Below are 18880 nucleotides of genomic sequence, written 5' to 3' on the forward strand. Positions count from 1 at the left end.
GCCACAATCTTTTCCTCTGTTTTCCCTCTCATTCGTACCTCTTTTATGGGGCTCCATCACACTGTGGCATTTGCAGGTCACAGTAGCATTGACTGGGTGTAACACTTATTTAAGCTTATCTGCAGAAAAGAACCTGGCAATGATCTACCTGGAGCTCTTTTACTGCTGGAGATGATCCAGGTTTTCCTTTCCTTCCTTACCAGCAGCTTCTCATCACATGAAGCAAATACTAAACCTCCCTTGCTGAGCCTGTATTTTGCAGGAAGGGGACTGAAGGTCCAAGGTCAACAGAACATGACTTCGTTCAAAACAATAGAATTATTTGGGCTTTTACACTGATTACAGAAAGCAGGTTTTGATCCCCCAACCAGCGCTGGAAATAAATCAGAACCATTCAGCTGTACAGTGAGACACACAGCACACCAGGTAATACAGCTGGCTAAGAAGCTGCAGCAAATCATACAAGTTTGCATCCAAAATTAAATTTTCATTATTGCTGTTAAAATCGATAAGAGAGTGGCTTCTTCAACTCAGTTCAGTTCAAAGTCTCATGGTGGTGCTTGCATGCTTCCTACCTTTTGATTAAAGTCACTAAGAATTACCCCCATTGTGCAGAGACTAGCAAAGTAAAACTGAAATATTAAAAACAATTTTTTCTGCCAAGCACAAATAAGTGTTAAACTGGCAGAGCTTGGAGCCTGCCAGCACCTCATGATTTCAGTACTTGTATTTGTCCAATAAAAATGATTCTGAACATTTTAGATCTCAACACAGCAACCCACAGCATAAAAATAGAATGCTTTGGGATATCAGTTTTGCAGGAACACATGCACTTTCATGGAAACTAGCTAGATTCAGCAGAGCTGGGACTGCTTCTGTAAAAGGTTCATGCTCATCCGAGTTCAGCAATCCAGAACACAGCCTGCTAATGCAGTGGTCTCAGTGCCAAGATTTTCGTCTGGTCTCACCCCACCAAAATGGAAAATATTGTAGATCTGGAGAACCATTGATTCGAATTGTGAGTCGGTCTGCATGATTTAGAAAGAAATGAGACAGGTCAGCCTTTTTTATTGATATACCCTCAGAAATATACAGTCTCGATACAGGGCATGTGTATCTCTGTATACACATGTACACACATATCTCTACATCCATATGTACACACACATGCGTAATACATCCTATAACCCCAGAGGTTCTTCAGTTGTCATGTGTTCAAAGTCTTTCCAAGACAGAAAGTCTTACAAGCAAGTAGATTTATTGCCATTGTTGTTGTTTCTTTGAAGACAAATACATGCTTATCTTGTACCACATTTTCCTCTGTATAGAAGTCAAGTCTTATGGGGCAAAGGTGATCAAAAGTAGTGCTGAAGATCAAAAGGTCAAGAAGTTATAATCCACCTGGAAGTTAGGTATGACAAATCTAGCACTATGTCCATGAGCTGGCAAGAAAAATACCTTGGAAGACTCTCCACCACATTTACATTCTCTTGAATAATTCTGCAACAGGAACTCCGTTATCTCAGTGAGACTAACAGGTTTCTTCTTAGCTCCCCCTAGTGAACCCAGTGACTGGCTCGTGCTTCATCCCACTGAGATACCCTCAGACTAGGCCAGGATTTACAAACTGATGTTTCCTGTTAATGTAGCAATCCTTCCATGTAGACATGGATGTTATATTTTTTTTCATGAGTCACTGATTAAAGAAGATGAGGCCTTTGGAAATTAAAGGTCGGATCTCATGTCTAGCTATAGCTTATGAGAAGTGAAACATTTTCACTAAATCAGTTGTCTGGGCTCCACCTGTAGTCAGTGTAGAGAGACATAAATACCTCTAGAAGGCCATTCATTGGACTCTATCTCTTTTCACTGACAATAGGGGGACCCTAGACAACCCATTTAGATTAGATAACTAAGTGCCAAGGGGATAAATGTAGGTGAGATGAATCCCTTTTGATCTGACTTCTCAGTCTTGACAGTATCTCCAAAACCTCATCATAACTGCCTGTTTGAAAATTTATGTATTTGATTTGGCGGGTTGAAATCTGGCCTTTCTGTTACTCTTCTTGTTAAAGCATGTTCTTCTCTAATAAAGTTTACTCCTAGCCTCCATCTAGAATCATTAATTATTTGATTGAACAAAGCAGAAGCAGAAAAGCTTTCTGAGAATGATGAACGCAGCACTATCACAAAGCAGGCGGCAAAGAACCCACATCTCTTTCCGATGGAAAATAACTTGTGGATGAAAACACAGATCATTTGAGTCCAGTGCAAGTTCAGACAGCGTTTGAACCATTGACGCAGAAGCATAAATCTCCAAGAACTAAGCAAATAGTTGCTGAGATGAGTTCATTCTTTCTTCGTCTGTGAAGTATCCGTAGGAAAACATTTTCTGGAATATCTTCTCACTTGCATAGATTGGATTTCTACATGTACCTAATAGACTATTCACAAAAAACTCACTCCGAGAATCGAAACAAACTGATTATTAAAGACTGCAATGCAGCAGCACCCAAAGGCACTGACAGAAACTGAGGTGCCATTGAGCGAGGGGGTGTGTAAGTACCTTGGGGCCAGACTCATGTACTTTTGCTCCCATTGGATAGTCCTAAATAGTCTCATGGAAGCCAATGGGATTGCTCAAGGATTATGTTACTCAATGGGAATAGATGTACCAAGATTTGGTTTACCCCGAGGATCTTGCAAGACTAAAGAATATAGGTTAAATATTTGGTCCCATTAAAGACAGAGGCAAAGAAAACAAAACAAAACAATTAATTTCAAAGAGCAATATTTCACCCAAAGAATAGGCAAAGAGAAGAGGACACATCACTTCCATGATGCAGTCAGAATGGCAGCAAGCACTGCTTGGCTACCTGTTTTTTATTCCCAAGGGAAAAAAAACCACAGAAACATAGATTTGTGGAGAGACAAGTGATCAAAATGTCTACAAACATCATTAGTAGCATATATATACATGTACATTTATATCTCCATTGCACACTTCTCCTTTAGTTTGCTTTTTAATTTGAAGATATGAATGAACACTGGTTGGTTAGATCACACAATACAACATTACTCCTCTTTCCTGATGGCATAAACTTTCCCATCGCCAGAAAGGGTTTTGATCAAAACACTTTTCCTGTTGGAAACCTCCAGTTAGCTGAAAACAGTATTTGTAAAAATATCACACTCGTTTAGTGATGACACAAGCCCAAAGCAGAGGTTCCATTCAAAATAAAACGTGTATGTGTATAAGAGAGAGACTAAGAGTCTTATTAACCTAATGGCTAGGACATAATGGGGGATTATCAAAAAAAAAAAAAAAAAAAGGATACAGTCCCCATGGCGCTGAATTATTTATACAAATGATCAAGTTTTCACAGGAAAGACTCAGAAAATTCACTCCCCAAAAGCTCGGTGGTTAGAACACACACTGGGAACATGGAAGACCCAACCCTTGGTCTCTGCTCACCAGTAGGCATAGCAAGGCTTTCCTGCAGTCTTCTGCATCCCAGCTGTAATCGGAGACTGCTGTCAAGTATGATTTTTGGGGTGTTTTCTTGTGAAAGGTCTGCTGGCTTTTGCTTTCATCCTGATGTGTCTTTTAAACATGTTTTTTCCCACGCTTTATGATGGGAAAACTTCAGGCCAAGTTCTGCCACTGACGACTCACATCATTCAGACATTTGGGCCGACATCTGTTAGGGCAGCCAGTAGAAAAGTGAAGTTACTGAATTTTGGGAGGAAATCGTGCCGCTTTTAGTATCATTCCTTTCAGAAAAACCAGCTCTAAACTCAACTATGTAATGATAATTTCCTCATTTAAACCCTCAGCAGGGCAGGTAGGAGCAGGGCCTGGGAGTGAGCAATACACACTCTGGGTCATGGGGTGGGGAAAGGACAGGAGTGCACTACTCCAGGAAATACCTGGAAATGCTGGGGCTCCTTTGCATATGAGCACTGTCTGATTGCACCATCTCACCTGCCAAAAAACACCCTGACTCTCAAACTGAATGATGCAAGTTTCTGTGAGAGTGCTACACAGGTACCCTCTAATCCTTGCTGCGGTTAAGTGCCTTCATGTCAGGATTCTTAAGAGAAGTTAGCTGAATATTATCATTCTAACAGCCTTCTGTCCCATATGAAATACAGCACTCAGAGGGGAAGTAGCCAGGTGTGGGGAAAACACAGCTGTCCACAAGGATTTCTGAATGAAATCTCCTTCACTGAAAATCAACCAAATATTTGTGGGTAAACATACAGGGGACACACAGCATATGCCTTAAGTAGCTCTTCTTCTATTTTGAATCTTTCTGGGTTTTGCAGCATTCACCCAAAGTTCTGCAGGTCATTAAGAAGATAAAGGTATGTGATCTCTGTTTGCCAAGCAGCTGGGGACAAATTGGGAGTGAGCTGCAAATTTTAACTCCATGTGTGTATATTTACACCTGCACCTGTTACACAGCAAAATCTTTCAGGGTTTGCAAAGTTTGGCTTTATTATAGAAAAAGAATTTCAGTAAATGGTAGTATAAAAATGATAACAGATTTTGATTTATAAGCTGGGAAGTTACTGGAAACATTACTCAGGAACACAGTAAGGGAACACCTAGAAAGCTATTGTTTAACTAAAGATAGTCGACATAACTACAGAGAAATTATGTGTAAGCAAATCAGAATTCTTGACTTTTGGATATAGTGCTGTGCAAGAGCATAACATCATATGTAAGTATTGGTCGAAGGGCAAGTCACTTTGCTGATAAAAAACCGGCCTATAGATTAAGTACATGTGAAATCAGGTCAGGATAGGAGTGCAAAACTCAAAAGGGTTGGTATGTGGATGAGAGTTTCTCATATAGGTATGCCAGTGACCTTAGAGAATCAACAAACCAAGTGATTGCATTAGCCAGACTGTACCTGCTCGGAAAGATGTCATTAAAGACTGCTCCAAACCTGGGATTAACTTCTTCAATTAAAAGCATGAGATGAATGAGGCTGAATGTTACAGAGGATATACGCTAGAAGCTAATACTAAGGACAAGAAAGAATTATTAAATAAAAGTGCATTTTTTCATGTTGGTTTAACTCTTCCTTTTCAGTACAGGTGAATTTTAACACTGCCTTCTGCAGCAGCAGCTGTTGCAGCAATGCCACATTAGACAAGAAAAGACCAGTTTGCTGTAGTGGTTGGTGGCCCCAGAGTGAAGTTTACAGACAGAATTCTGCAGGAAACTGGATAATAATAAATTGAAAAATAATAAATAAACAAAAAATAAATCCACATAGCTCCAAAACTGCAAAGCAAAGGAGACAGGTTTCAGACAGAGCTATGATCTACAGTAGAAGTTCCACACATTTAAAGGTATGTCAGACACAGACACAGTAGTAGATGGTAAAGTCCCAAGTCAAAAGGAGTATTGTCACCTCTACCACTGTTACAGTGTTACAGTAACATCCTTTCCTTGCTGTATTTGTTTAAATACATGGTAGAGAGTTGATTGAGATCTCACATTTAAACACAGCTCAAAAAAAAAAAAAAGGGACCGTGATTTCATTGATGGTTTTCTAGATGTCATTATAAAAGAAATACTAATAAATGTTCGGTTACTTGTAAAAGGATTCAGAGAAAGAGAAGCAATCGAGGCCACTCAGACCAATACTTGGATTCAGGAAGTTCATCTGTATTAACATGATCAGAGAGAATTGTTTACATTCACTATAAAGGAATGTACATATATGGAACATGAGGGGGCAGATTCTATGTCTTTTAAACTGGTAAAATTCTTCTGATGTATTTGTTGCAAGGTTTCTGAGATGAGAGTGTTAAAAAGGTCTGAGCATCCTAGGGATGACAGATGCCAAGTGATTGTCTCCATTACTGACAGACCTTTCCTGAGAAAGGAAAATTTGAGAAGACTGAAGATGACTACTGAAGGCATCCTCACCTAGACTTTGTTTTGCAAAGCAGTAGTAAACAGGAGCTGTAACTCACAATTCAGACAGGACAGAGCCAGATGGGCCCTTTGGCTTCTTTCCATAATAAAATCTTTAATTTTCCTAAAGAAAATAGCAACTTTGTGCACATGCTGAGTACTTCAGAGCAAAACTTGGTTTACAAACTAAAGTAGTTTAAGGATTAAAAAGTTTAGTCTATCTCTGCAAATGAACTTTATCAAAGTGCAGGCAAAGTCGAGCCTTCAGGTAAACAGGAGCATTTGCCAAGTGGAAATCCCAGCTCTTTGTATATTTAGTAATGAGTGAAGATAAGATTTCTTTTTTTGACAGCATGATGGATACAATCATAAAAGGAATCATGCTGCTGTAACAGAGTATACTTGAAGAGTGAATTTGATGGCTACAGCTTTATTCCCAAACATGTCTTACCTTTCTTTTATTTAAAGTACATGAAAGCTAGCTTTCCTGGCATGTGAAAATGTTAAAGTTTTGGTCTGTTGTTTTTTTCTCTTTACTTCCCCCACCCCAGTATGGATGTGTTATGTTTAATTGTCAAAATCAGATCTGCTTCCCAGTCTAATAATCACTGACTCATTTTAGCATATTTATTTAATATTTTATAGATTGAAAGGTACAGTAAGCAAAGAAACACAAGCTCTTGGGCGAGCGCAAGCTCATAAATCGTTACATGTGATTCTGCTACTGTGGGTTAAAGGAGGGGGCAGCACCAAGAATGTGGTGAAACCAGCTGGTTCGAGGCCTGGTATTTCAGTATAAAAGCCACGTTGAAATCTGCCACAGATTAAAAATGAAATGAGTTTATTGGTCTCAGCCTGTTAATTTTGGCTGCTTAGTCACATCACAGAACCAATAAAATCTGATGTGGCTGACAGTCTCTGCTCAGAGAAAAACCTTGTAGCTGCTAGCCATTCTCATGACTGAAATGTAATGATCCAGCTCTACTGGAAAGCTCATGCAAAGATAAATTCTCCTGTACTTCACTCAAGAGGTATAGCACCAAGATAACTATCTTTAATTAGTCTTAGCATTCACCCGAAACTTGAAGGTGCTTGAAGCACTCACACAGAGGACATAGCTAAGTACACGTTCCGAAAGTGTGGTGGGCATTCATCAGAAGGGATGCTTTAGTAATTTGTGTGAGATCCTCTTTTCCCTCAAAAAATTACTGAAGAAAACCCAGGGCACAAAACTTCATAACACTAGGCTCACAGACTGCACAGGTAACAGAGGCATCTTGCAGCACACCTCCTTGGGTCCTGGATGCATCAAGAGATCCCAGCAGAAAGAAGGTAAAAGCATGAAAACAGGTTATCCTGCAGCACATTTGCAGTGATATCGATTGGCCTCAGTCCCATGACTGGCCTCAAAATAAGGCTGTGAAGATGAAATTAACATTTTAGCTGATGACAGTAGGCCAAGAGAGTCCAGCTTACCTACTTGGGAAAAGATCCCACAGGTCACTGCCACCTGTGCCTTGTTCTCTGTCCATGGAAAGAAGGGAGTCTCGTCGGAGCCAAGCCACATCCTTCCACAGCACTTAGATCATGCAGCAGACATTTGCAAGGTTGAACTTCTCTGTGTTTAATCTTTGATCAAAAGTAGATGCACGACCCTAATCCAAAATAAGATCCACACCTTTGTACCAAATGCAGTCCCAAGTGAGTTCCTTCCTCAGGCTGGTAGTTGAAGATTTACAAATGATGAAAATATTCTTATACAGGAGGGAAAACTCTCCTTTTCACTCTTCAACTGAGAGACAGTAAATAAAATTTACCATTCTGAGAGAAAAAACAGACATTCTATTTTTTTCTCATACTACTTTTTTAAGTTACACCCTGCATTTCTCAGCAAGGAGGAATGTAACAGAGTTCTCAGGAAAAAAGAAAACCCAACCAGTTGGAAATGTAGATTTCCATTCATAACTACATGACAAATCATCCACAAAGGTACTCGCTGCAAAGGTTGTCTTGTACCTGCAGACCTCTGTTGCTCCAGGAACAATGGTGAAGGAGGGCAACCACATGGTGATCAGAGCTGGGAGCACTGGCAGCGGCACCACAAGGAGTGGCAAGAAGTTGGCCCCTAGTTGGCACCAGTAGGTGCAGATTTTCTTATCCAAAATGTAGTGGATTGGGAGATTTCAGTCATTCCAATAACAAATTGACAACAGAACTGGAGATGAACGTATTAACTCCATTAAAAAAAAAAAAAAAACAAAACTCAATAATTTGAAATACTTTTAGACATTTTTATCAAAAATGTCTATGGCTTTACTGCTTAGAAACATGTCTTTTGAGTTGAGGTCTGCATTTTAGAAAAATTATATATTTGGTCTGGGAACTCTTTATCAAATGCAAAAATAAATTAAGTTCATTGGAGAGGAAGTATTTATGATGTCTCATAAACTATATTAGGCTCCAGTAACTCTCATGGGGGTATTCTGTGGGGTGTGCACATAAAGAAAATCTCTTCTAAGAGAGTCCTAATCAAACAGGTTTGTGCAGAGAGGTGTCGATAAGCTCAGTAGACACCCTTCCTACAAAGTGCTCTCTTCACAGTGCAGTGAGCAACATGAAGAAGACACTATTTTTTTCCCAACCTGGAAAGAAACACGTTCCCTGGTAGTTTTTATTTCATCCCCTTTGATCCCAACCCTTAACGCTTTTTTGGTTTGTAGGTATTCTATAGGGGATCAAAGTGGGAATAACATATCTTAAATACTGTAGCATGGATTCTAGAAACTATACATTGTTTTAAGAGAGCCTTTCCAAAGTCATTGTGATATTTCATGGAAACACACAGTACAGATGCTTTGTCAAGAAGAGCTCTGCCTTCCTAGAGCCTGTCAATGCATTGCACTGACATAATCAGAAGTAAATATTTGAAATGATATAGTAGGTGAATATGCCAGATTAGGACATTACTCTTATAATTATTGACAGTATATGAATTAAACATGACTTCTATGGAATCATTCCAGTGAATACTGCCAATGCAGATCAGCAATAGTGTTCACAATCCTTTCTTTTAAAATATATGAGTATAAAATCATGACCAGGAAGTTACATTTCTTCCTTAGGGAAAAAAAAGATTGCATTACAGGTCAAAGAGTTTGAGGAGGATATAGAAGTATACTTTAGGCCTCCTCTAACAAAGCTCATGGTCAGCAGTTACCTATGAAGTACCTGCTGCTGGAGAACGCACAGGAGGGCTGAAAGGGCATACTGCAGTTCTCTTTCAACGAAGCACCACAGAGGATGTACAGTATTGTAGCCAGTGCCTCTAATATGGACTTGTTCCAAAATCTGCATGTTTAGTAGTGAAGACACCTCTATGTGTAAAGAGATGATCCTGGTTCAGTGCAAGAAGTAGATAAACTTTTTGGGATCATTTTGGATTCTATCCCATAATTGTACTAACCAGAATCTAGAGGGGTTTAATTAGCAGATTTGAGGATTCTATTATTTTTTAACCCTAGGGGAAAAAAGAAAACAAAAAAAAAAAAGACAGAAAAAATTCTGTCCTTAGATTCAGGATTTAAGAGTCATTTAATATTTTAAAAGGGCTATGGTCAGAACTAGCATCACAGGGCTTTCTGGCACCCTAGCCAGTTGGACATGGCTTTACAGGTTTCAGACTGCATGGATCCTAACAGAAGTACGTAGGTATAAACAAAGGCAGAATTTAATTACAAGTGCACATTTTATTGCACAATGCTCTCAAAAATGCCTACATAAAGTAGAAACTTGACGCTTAGTTGGATCATTTGTCCGAGGCTCTTTGTTAAACAGAATGAGCGCAGTGTAACACACGTAATACGCTGACTTCTTATGGGTCTGACATTTACTAAGGTAATAAAGTAATTATGTTAATGTATAATAAATGCATTCAATGGGAAATAAAAAGTTTATAGTGCAAGAACAAAAAAAGAAATCTTGTTTTTCTAAGTGGCTGTCATGTACAGAAGACTAACATCTTACCAAAGTTTTTTGAAGGCTGATAATCTCATATAAACATAGCTTGAAATAATCCTTATTTCTAGAGAAAATATAATTTAACATATGAACTTCAAGACATCTGATTGGAAAATGGCAATACAAATTAAAGATACCTATTCTCCATGTGGTGTTTGTGACTTGGAAGAAAGAAAGGTGTGGGGTTCTTTTGCTTCTTTCCTCTGCAGAGGACTTGTCACCCACAGTTTGATTCTTGATTGACTGAACAACCTGCGCAACATTTTCATACCTAAGTGACGTTTTGAAAAGCCACTCATGGATCTGTAAGACTCAAAGAAGTACTGCAGTGACAAGGCTGAGTTAGCTACCATGCTGCAACTCACATACCATAACTAGCCACGCGTACTCTCCTAGCTTACTGAACTACTACCAAGCAACACTAGCTTGCCTAGACTGTCCCATTAACTTCATTTGTACATTCTTCATGAGTCAGAGAGTCACCATGAAATGACTTGTGAAGCTGTTGCAATTCAACCTTGTGCCAGAGCTTGCAGATGCACAAGTCACTCCTTAAGAAGGACCTCTATGCTACCAGATCACTAGGGGTCTTTAAAACCTTCCCCCCTTGCCTCCAGTTAGGCCCAGTGACTACTGTTGGCTGACAATCAAAATGGGTATTTACACGACAAGGTGTTTAAAAGGAGAGTTTCCTCTTGGCTCCAGATACTGAAAGGAACTTTTCATCAAAAATCACTGAAGCTCACACATCATTTAAAATTGTCTACTCAGCACAGATACTCCAATTATGTAAGTATCCAGTCTCTTTGAAACACTCTGAATATAATTGCTTCAGCAATATCTAGAGATGAGGTTGGCCAGGAAGCTTTAAAATGTATAGATGAGACCTTTAGCCAAAGCAAGTGAGATATTTCTCACACTACATCCTGTTAACAGCAACTGAGGACTTTTAGGAAGTTTAATTTTGCTGCACCAGATTGGAAATCTTAATATGCCCCATTCTGTAAATAGTTATACTTACTTCAACGGGTCTTCACACAGATAAGGCGAAATACAAACTACAAATAAAAGAGTACGTTCTTTGAAGAAGAGACTTCTTAGATTTGTTTGGGTAAAAACAAGTAAAATGGTGCTTGATTCTCTCTTGGCTTCTAAGCTTTGCCACAATAAACAGAAATGAATAAAAATAGTAATATCAAGCTGCACCGGTATCTGCAGCCTACTTGACTTACCCTGGGATTAAACTGGATACTAATAGCAAAAAAATACTGATTAAGGCTGAGTAATTTTACCCCAAATTGAATTTGTTTTAACAGCATAGAGGAAGAAGAAATATTATCCTGCTCTTTGCTTAGCATATTTAGATATAATGACATAATATGAATGCATTCCAAAAATTGCCTGTCTTCAGGTAGTGCATTTTGGAGTGGTTTCAAAATTCCCTTAGGTTATACCAGAGAAACATTTTCCCCTGCCTCAAAAATCACTAAGCTCTCAGTTTTGCCCAATTGTCTCTATCACCTTGTTTACATGCTGGGTGTTTTTCTAGCCTATGGTCTGTGCCTTATTTTGTCAGGCTGCCCTTACGTTACTCTGTGACGATCTTGATTTTCAAGCCTCCATGCATAAATTATGATTTATTTTGCTTTCTGAAAGGAAGGCTGAGTGAAGTAATAGTGTGGGGGTTTTTGGTTTGGTTTTTATTATGAATATTTCAAGAGTGGTTTTTATTTAATTTGGAAGAAATCTCTGCACTTCCAGCAGATTTAAATTTTTTCTTCTACGTAGAAAAATATACACAGAGAAGAGCTGTTCAAACAAACCTGTTCTGTTGTTCAAACCTTAAGAGATGCTAAGTTCTTGTAACTACAGCATTGGAGAGAGATACACATCATACTCCTCAAAAGTGGCCTTCTTTGGTCATTAATGTTATTTTACATATAGCTGGACACACCGTGCACTACCATATTTTCAATGCATTGTTACTCCATGCCTGGAGAGAAGGCATGTGCAGAAAACATTGTTATATGAATAAAATAAGCATCAACATCAACACTGTCTGATTCTGAGCATTAGTGAGACATATTACTTTTCAAATCTTACTTAGCTGTTTCCATGATACCAAGAGCCAAAAGATGAGGGCATAATTGAACTGTTGCCCAAAGGCAATTAGTGATTGAAATTGATTAATTCTACAAACAAATTTGACCAATAGATTAGTTGTCACGTTACGGCAGATTTGGGCAATACTGCCACACTTGTGAAGGAGACACAACTGTCTAGCATGAATAGTTAATACAGTTTGTTACCCAGTAGAGTTGCTCATTGAGTTTCCCAAATAAATCTCACAGGGGAACTGAGCAGAGCATGCTACTTTGATGCTGTAAAACCATTGTGTTACCTCTCTGCTTTTATGTATGAATCTGAGGAATTGTTAACAGCACCAAGAGCAGTTTGCTCTGAGCAACACAAATGTAATGGACTTAACATCAAAGTGATGCAAAATCCACTGAAAACAACAGAAAGGCTCCATCAGAATCCAGAGGACTTTGAATCAAGGCCTACCAGGGTCAAGTCTGCCATCCTAATGGGGTTTCTAAGGGGATCCCATGCGAAATTTGGAAAAGGATTCTAATTTCTTGAATCCAGGGATTACTGAGGCTTCAAGCTACTGCTTTTGCAAAATCATTGGTTCAGCTTCTTTCCCCTTCCAGCCCGGCACAGGAGCTCCAAGTTCATAGTTGTATAAAGGACCCTTTGCACCCAAGAACCTTCCCTCCCTCTGTCCCCCTGATAAAGATACTCCAAAAAGCCATTTGAGGTAAAAATGATCAGTGCTGCTACTGTATGCCCAGAAAGAAGCTGCAGTAAAGTTTTCTTATATCATAACCTGACAGAGGATGGTGGGGTTTGATGCAAATCCTTCTGCAGTTAGTCAGCCCTTCCACACTTGGAAATTAAGCTGCTGAATCGGGCATTTTATTACATTATTTCTGATACCAATCTGGAAACTGAAATGTGGCAGCCTGCTCCTAGTTCTGGGTTTACACTCACTTTACAACTGTTATCAGTGACTTAGTTTGAACAGATTTCTAAACAAAATCCAAGACTTTGATTTTGGTGCAGAAAGGCCCACATGGCTTTTGATGAGTGACCTGATGACTTCCTAAACTTGTCACACAATCCAGTTGCAGATGTGATCAATGGAAAATGTCCTGAGGTTTTCTGATGTTAATACAAGTAAACTTCATTAGTTGACTGGGCAGAGGATTGGGCCCTTCTCCATTCACAGGGATGTATTAGCTGATGGAGCATCCCACACGCAATTTCCTGAGCTCTCATATCTGTGTCTTCACTTGGAAAGGACAGGGGTTTGTTAAGCTTTCAGGAACATTTCAGAGCTGTTTTTTTCCGCTATCAAGGTGTTTTAGAGGGAAAGAGCATAAATGAGCAACGTGATAGATATGGAGAGCTCTTATTTTGGTTGGGCAAAAGATGAGGCATATGGGTAATTTATTGCACTATAATTGTGTTATGTGATATCGATGCTGCAGTATTAATGACTGCAAAGTGCCCAGATTGATTCAGATGGCCATTTACTGTCATTATCACAAATCTAAATAAATAAATAAGAGGAATTGATATATCTAAGAAGTGTTTCAAAGTCACCCGGCGACATATATGTAAGCGTTTGTGAACAGAGAGCAACTCAAACAATATCAGGGACATTTTTTATTGGGGTCAGAAAGAAATAGAACAATTAAGTCATTTTCAGTAATATACAATATATTAGGAACTTTTTTAACAAGCAAATTGCTAAACTGACTGGCAGGAACAAAGCATTTAAAAAAGCTGGGGTGTAAATATGCCAGGAAAAAAGAAAGAAAACATGTAAACTATGCTCAAAAATAGTCTGCAAATGTAAGGAAACAAGAAAAACTAAGACAATCATGCACATACCTCTCCTGCTGCCATGGCCCAGTGAATACAGTGGTTACCATGGCTGGATCTGGCTATGAGGTGGACTTTAGAGGGCAAGCTTTGTTTCTGATCTCTGCCCAAACAGAGGGCCTTGATCCAGTCTGTTGGTTTGTGTACTTTGGGCAAGCCAACCTCACACTGCTAGAGCCAGCAAGTTAAGTTTGAATTTATCTATCTCATGCCATCAGGTTTCTCTTAGCATCCCCTGTCTGGCTGTCATATCAGACAGACCAGGAGATGTATTATCGCTCGATATTCCAAAATATGACTCTGCACTTTTTCCCTAACATGCAAGAGCAGTGCAAGTCAGACAGCTAGCATTACTTGCATTTTACAATCCTATTTATGTATCCTCCTTATTTTTTTTACTCTGAACAGAAAACAGTGCCTTAAAATGTAGATCTTTCTAAAAGGTAATTCTTCCATTAACTGTTTGTGAGTAGAATTAATATAAATCAAACACTGGCTCTCTTTTTATCTTGAATGCTTTTATTATCTTCAAGAATCATTGGTACTGAAAGCAATGAGAGCAAGCCTGTTAAAATAAATAGCTTCTTCATACTCAGGGGTACATTTGAGAATAGGTGGGACCCCAAGACAGCCAAGCAAGAACCTGCTAGTATTGATCTGCATGGGAAAAAAATCTATTTTGGCTCTTCATACACCCACAACCTTTAATGATCATTGACTCAGCTGCCCAGATAAATTCCTTAGATAAACAACCAAAACCCAAATTAACATGCTACCCATTAATAATCCAGTTAATTTTTACAACAACAACAATGAGACAGAGATATGATTCCTTCTGAAGGTTTATTCTTAGAAATGTTTATGTGGATATAAGTCACCTGCCAATGACCGGGAAAGCAAGTCAGCATTACAGCTGGCGCTAAACACTGGTATCCTCATACTCATGGCTGGCTTTTAAGCAGCTGCATTTCAATATCTCTTCATTTTAGAGGTCATCAGAAGTCTAAGAAATATGTGCCGTGGTTACTTCTCACCTCCACTTGGATAAGCTCACGCACACACACACGCATCACAATTCAGTGTACAGAGGGACAAGCAAGCATATTTCAAACACTTGGTTATTAAATTGTAGCTTTTAAAAAGAGAAATGAAGCTCAAAAACTTTCCCATTTGGTATGTTTCTGCTCTTTTCTTTTACACTTGACACCCGCTTTCAGACTTCCACTCCTGGGGACTGCAGAAAGTTGTGTAACTTGCGAGGAAGATGCTCGGAGGTTACTCCCAACATGGAGCTCCCCTAGCGGCTGCTTCCCTCCCTCCTTACCTGCATGGATAGAGACACCTCAGATGGGATTTGCCATGACCAGAAAGAAGTGGCTGGAAAGGAAGAGAGATCACAATCCAGGAAAGAAAACAGAAAACCCTATCGGTATGGGAAAATGTTGGGTTATCCAAGGAGAAGCAAAAAGACCTAAAAGAGAAACCTAAGGGTTTCTCTATAAATCTGTAATTAGATGCTATGTATTGCCCTGCTGAGGATATAAAGAAACCTACAGGGAACTCTGCCTTAAAATTTGGATTAGCAGCAAATATACACACAAAACATAGATAACAAAGTCTTCTGAATCATGCTGCCTACAATATTTTTTTGCATGTGTAATGGAAGGTTCTATTGACCATATTCAAGCCAATGATTAGCATTAATCCACAAATAGATGGATATGAAAACTGCAAAATCAATGCCTGTAGACACAGTTATTCTGGAAAGCAACCATTCTCTGCATCTTCTTATGCACATACTATTTCTTTCCTGTAGCAGAAATGCTCATAGATTACTGCCAAACTAAGGGCATATCGAAGCAGGTACTGGGCTTCAGCTGTGTGGGCCCCTGAATTTTGCTGTCGAACCAAAATGTGTGGAAACCCAGGAGCTTTATTTTTCTTGTTGGTGCCAGAGGCTTGGGGTTTTTGGAAGGCAGTTCCAAGGAAACAAGACTTGTTCTGCTTGTCCCTGTAAAGGTATAGTTGCAGGCTGGCCAGGAATTCTGAGCTGAAATTTCTAAGTTGATTTTCAAGATAGAAATTGCAATACCACCAGTGCAAAGAGCTACGAGAATGCAGCTCTCCAGTTTTCTGAGGGGAACATCCTGTAGTTTGGGATTCATCAATTGAAATACATCAGCTCAAAAAACCTCACAGAGCTTAAAATAGCCGAAAAGCAACCTCACTTGTGCAGTCTGAGCCCTCCTCTGGCTTCAAGCAAAGCAAACAGCCAACAGCAAGTCCAGATTTAAAAACTAAATAAATAAAATAATAATTTTAAAAAGCAGGTAAATAATAACTGAGATTTTCAAAAAGCTTGGCCTGGGCCCAGTTGCACACACGTCTGCCCCTCTGTAGCCTGGGCCCCATGTGGTCCCAAGGCCCCAGGCATGGACCCACACGGTGTACAACCCTTAGTGCTGGCGTGGTGTTTGGCAAAGCTGCTGGAAGGGCCCATAAGCCAGCAAAGAAAGCAGGGCTATGGGGCTGTGATGGGTGCTTCTATAGAAGCAAGAAAGACTCTGTGGGGTCAGTGGTGGACGCTCCTGGAACTGTGGTGCTTGCTGCACCCAGGAGGATCAGGGGTCCAGATAATCCAAGGGCATCCCCACCACCCCACCAGGGCTCTGGGGCCCAACAGGGAGCCTGATGGCAGCTCCAGATGAAGGGACAGGGCTGTGTGGGAAACGGGTGGTGGAGCAAGTGAGCGTGCAGTCAGGGGCCTTCCCCAGTACCCTCACCCTGGGCAGCCCTGAAGGGACCCCTGGGGGCTTGCCCCAGATGGGAGTCAGCAGTGGCCTTGGTTTGTGGTGGCATGGGCAGAGAGGTGCACAGCATCAGAGACTGGGACAGCCCCAGCTTGCCTCCCCAGGGAGCAAAAGAGTAGCCTGCAGGTTTGGGGAGCCAACAGGACACAACATTGATTTTTATGATCCACAACCAAGGCATTAACCCCTGTAAAGAAGGCACCAGTGCCCGATCAGTGGCTGTTGCTGTTGCTTCGGCTGGGGTTTTTGCTGCTGGTGGTGTTGTTGTTACAACCTGACTGCGCGCTGGGGTGGGTGTGGGTCGGGCCGGGCTGGGGCTGGTGGGCGCGGATGGGTGTGCGCAGCCGGCGGGGCCGGGGCACCAACCTGGGAAACATGTGCGCCGGGGCCTCTGCCGCCAGCGGCAGGCTGTGTCTGGGGGGCTCTGGGGGCAGTTTTCCCCAGAAAATGTGGCATTTAAGGGAGGAAAAACCAAATAAAAGGCAGAAAAATAAAACCTTATCGTGGGTAGGAGAAGTAGGGCGCATCCCGGAGGCCCGGGGAGCGGCGGGGCGGGTGGGAGCGCGTCCCCCCGGGTCCCCCCGCCCAGGTCCCGGCGGGGCCGCGGCCAGCTCCAGCCTGCTCTGAAACTGAGCAGAGCCTCCCCGCACCCCCCAGCTCTGCTTTCTTTCACATCTAATTTGATAGGAGGGTGATTTCAAGCTTCCCACAGTTACAACTTTTCTTGATTTCTCCCTTTACCCCCCCCCCTCCCCTCGCATTTATTACTTGCATTTAATTAATTCCTTCTTTGCGTTTCCTTTCCTGTTAATCTTTGGGTGACTGCTTTGTACATATGGCAATCTGATAATGAGGGAGTTTATCCTTATTCTCTATACTTCTTCATTGCGATGTCCACCCTTCTAGTGCCTGGGATATCGATCATCTTTCCCTGGGGAGGGGACAAGGTAAGAGGGGTGATAAAAGATTTGCAGTATCCCACACCATTAAGAATAGCTTTTATTCCTTGGCACTGTTTAATCAACTGTTATATCAAGTCATGCTGTTTAAGCAACCACATCAAAAGAACATACCCTCTTTTGTATAAATTATATATTCCTTGTATCTGTCTTCTCACATGCACGCAGACGGGGAGATAAAACTGAAGTTTGTTTTTTAACAGCATGAAGCAGGTATTTAGCTGTTCTACAACTTGTTTCTGCAACTAAGTTGGTTGATAAAAACCTAGAAGCCAAGCTTCTGGCTTTCTAACTTTTTTGCCATTCCCAAGTCAAATCTCTTCAATATAAAGAGGAGTGAGTGAGAAATCAATGATTCACTGGAACTCCACAAAGAAACATAAATAGCAGAGGAAAACTGTAGGCTAAAAAATGGGGGGGAAGAGCACCAGTTGGAGTCGGTGTGAGAGCTTCGGATCACTCCTTTCGGCTCTTTTGTAAACTTTACGTGAAAAAAGACCACTTTGTCCCTTGAAAAGTCCGTGCTTGTTCCAGCTTACGGCTATGCAGCTTTTTTACCACTTTAAAGCTTATTTTAAAGTCCATTTTCACGTGGTTTAAGTTGATTAGGACTCAGCTCGATGTCACCGGCCGGAAAACTCCCATATAACTGCTCGCCCCAAAGAGCTTTTTTCTTAAAAAAAAAAAAAAAAAAAAAAAAAAAAGAAAAAAAGAAAAGAAAAGAAAGGGAAAAAAGAAGTTATTTGGGAGGGGGGTGTCAGAGAGTGGACTTTGAATTACTCCAGCGTGTCCGCCTGGCATTTTTAAGAACTCCTAAAAAACCTCCTGAAAGTTTCTAAATCCTTGGGCAAACTGCATTTTCTTAGGAGCAAAAGTAAATGAGCTCTTCACAGGCAGAGAAGTGTTTGTTCATATGGGACCCTGCTTCTCTGTCTAACCTGCTCTATCAGCCCCATCTCTACAATTTTGCTCGTCTCTCAACACCTTTGTCTGATTAGTAGCTCTTGGAGATCGGGATAAAGACATCACTTGCCACGCTGCATGAGATAACAATTAATTTAACATTAAACTTATCCCCTTTCCATTCACTTTGCTTGGATCGATCTCTGTTAATTGTGTTTGCGGATGCTTTCAACACGATGCTTTTCTTAAAAACTTAATGACACCCCGCAAGGAGGTGTAAGAGTCTAAAACGCTCCTCTTCGCCT

The sequence above is a fragment of the Lathamus discolor genome, chromosome 2 (assembly GCF_037157495.1).
Source record: "Lathamus discolor isolate bLatDis1 chromosome 2, bLatDis1.hap1, whole genome shotgun sequence".
Taxonomy (NCBI): domain Eukaryota; kingdom Metazoa; phylum Chordata; class Aves; order Psittaciformes; family Psittacidae; genus Lathamus; species Lathamus discolor.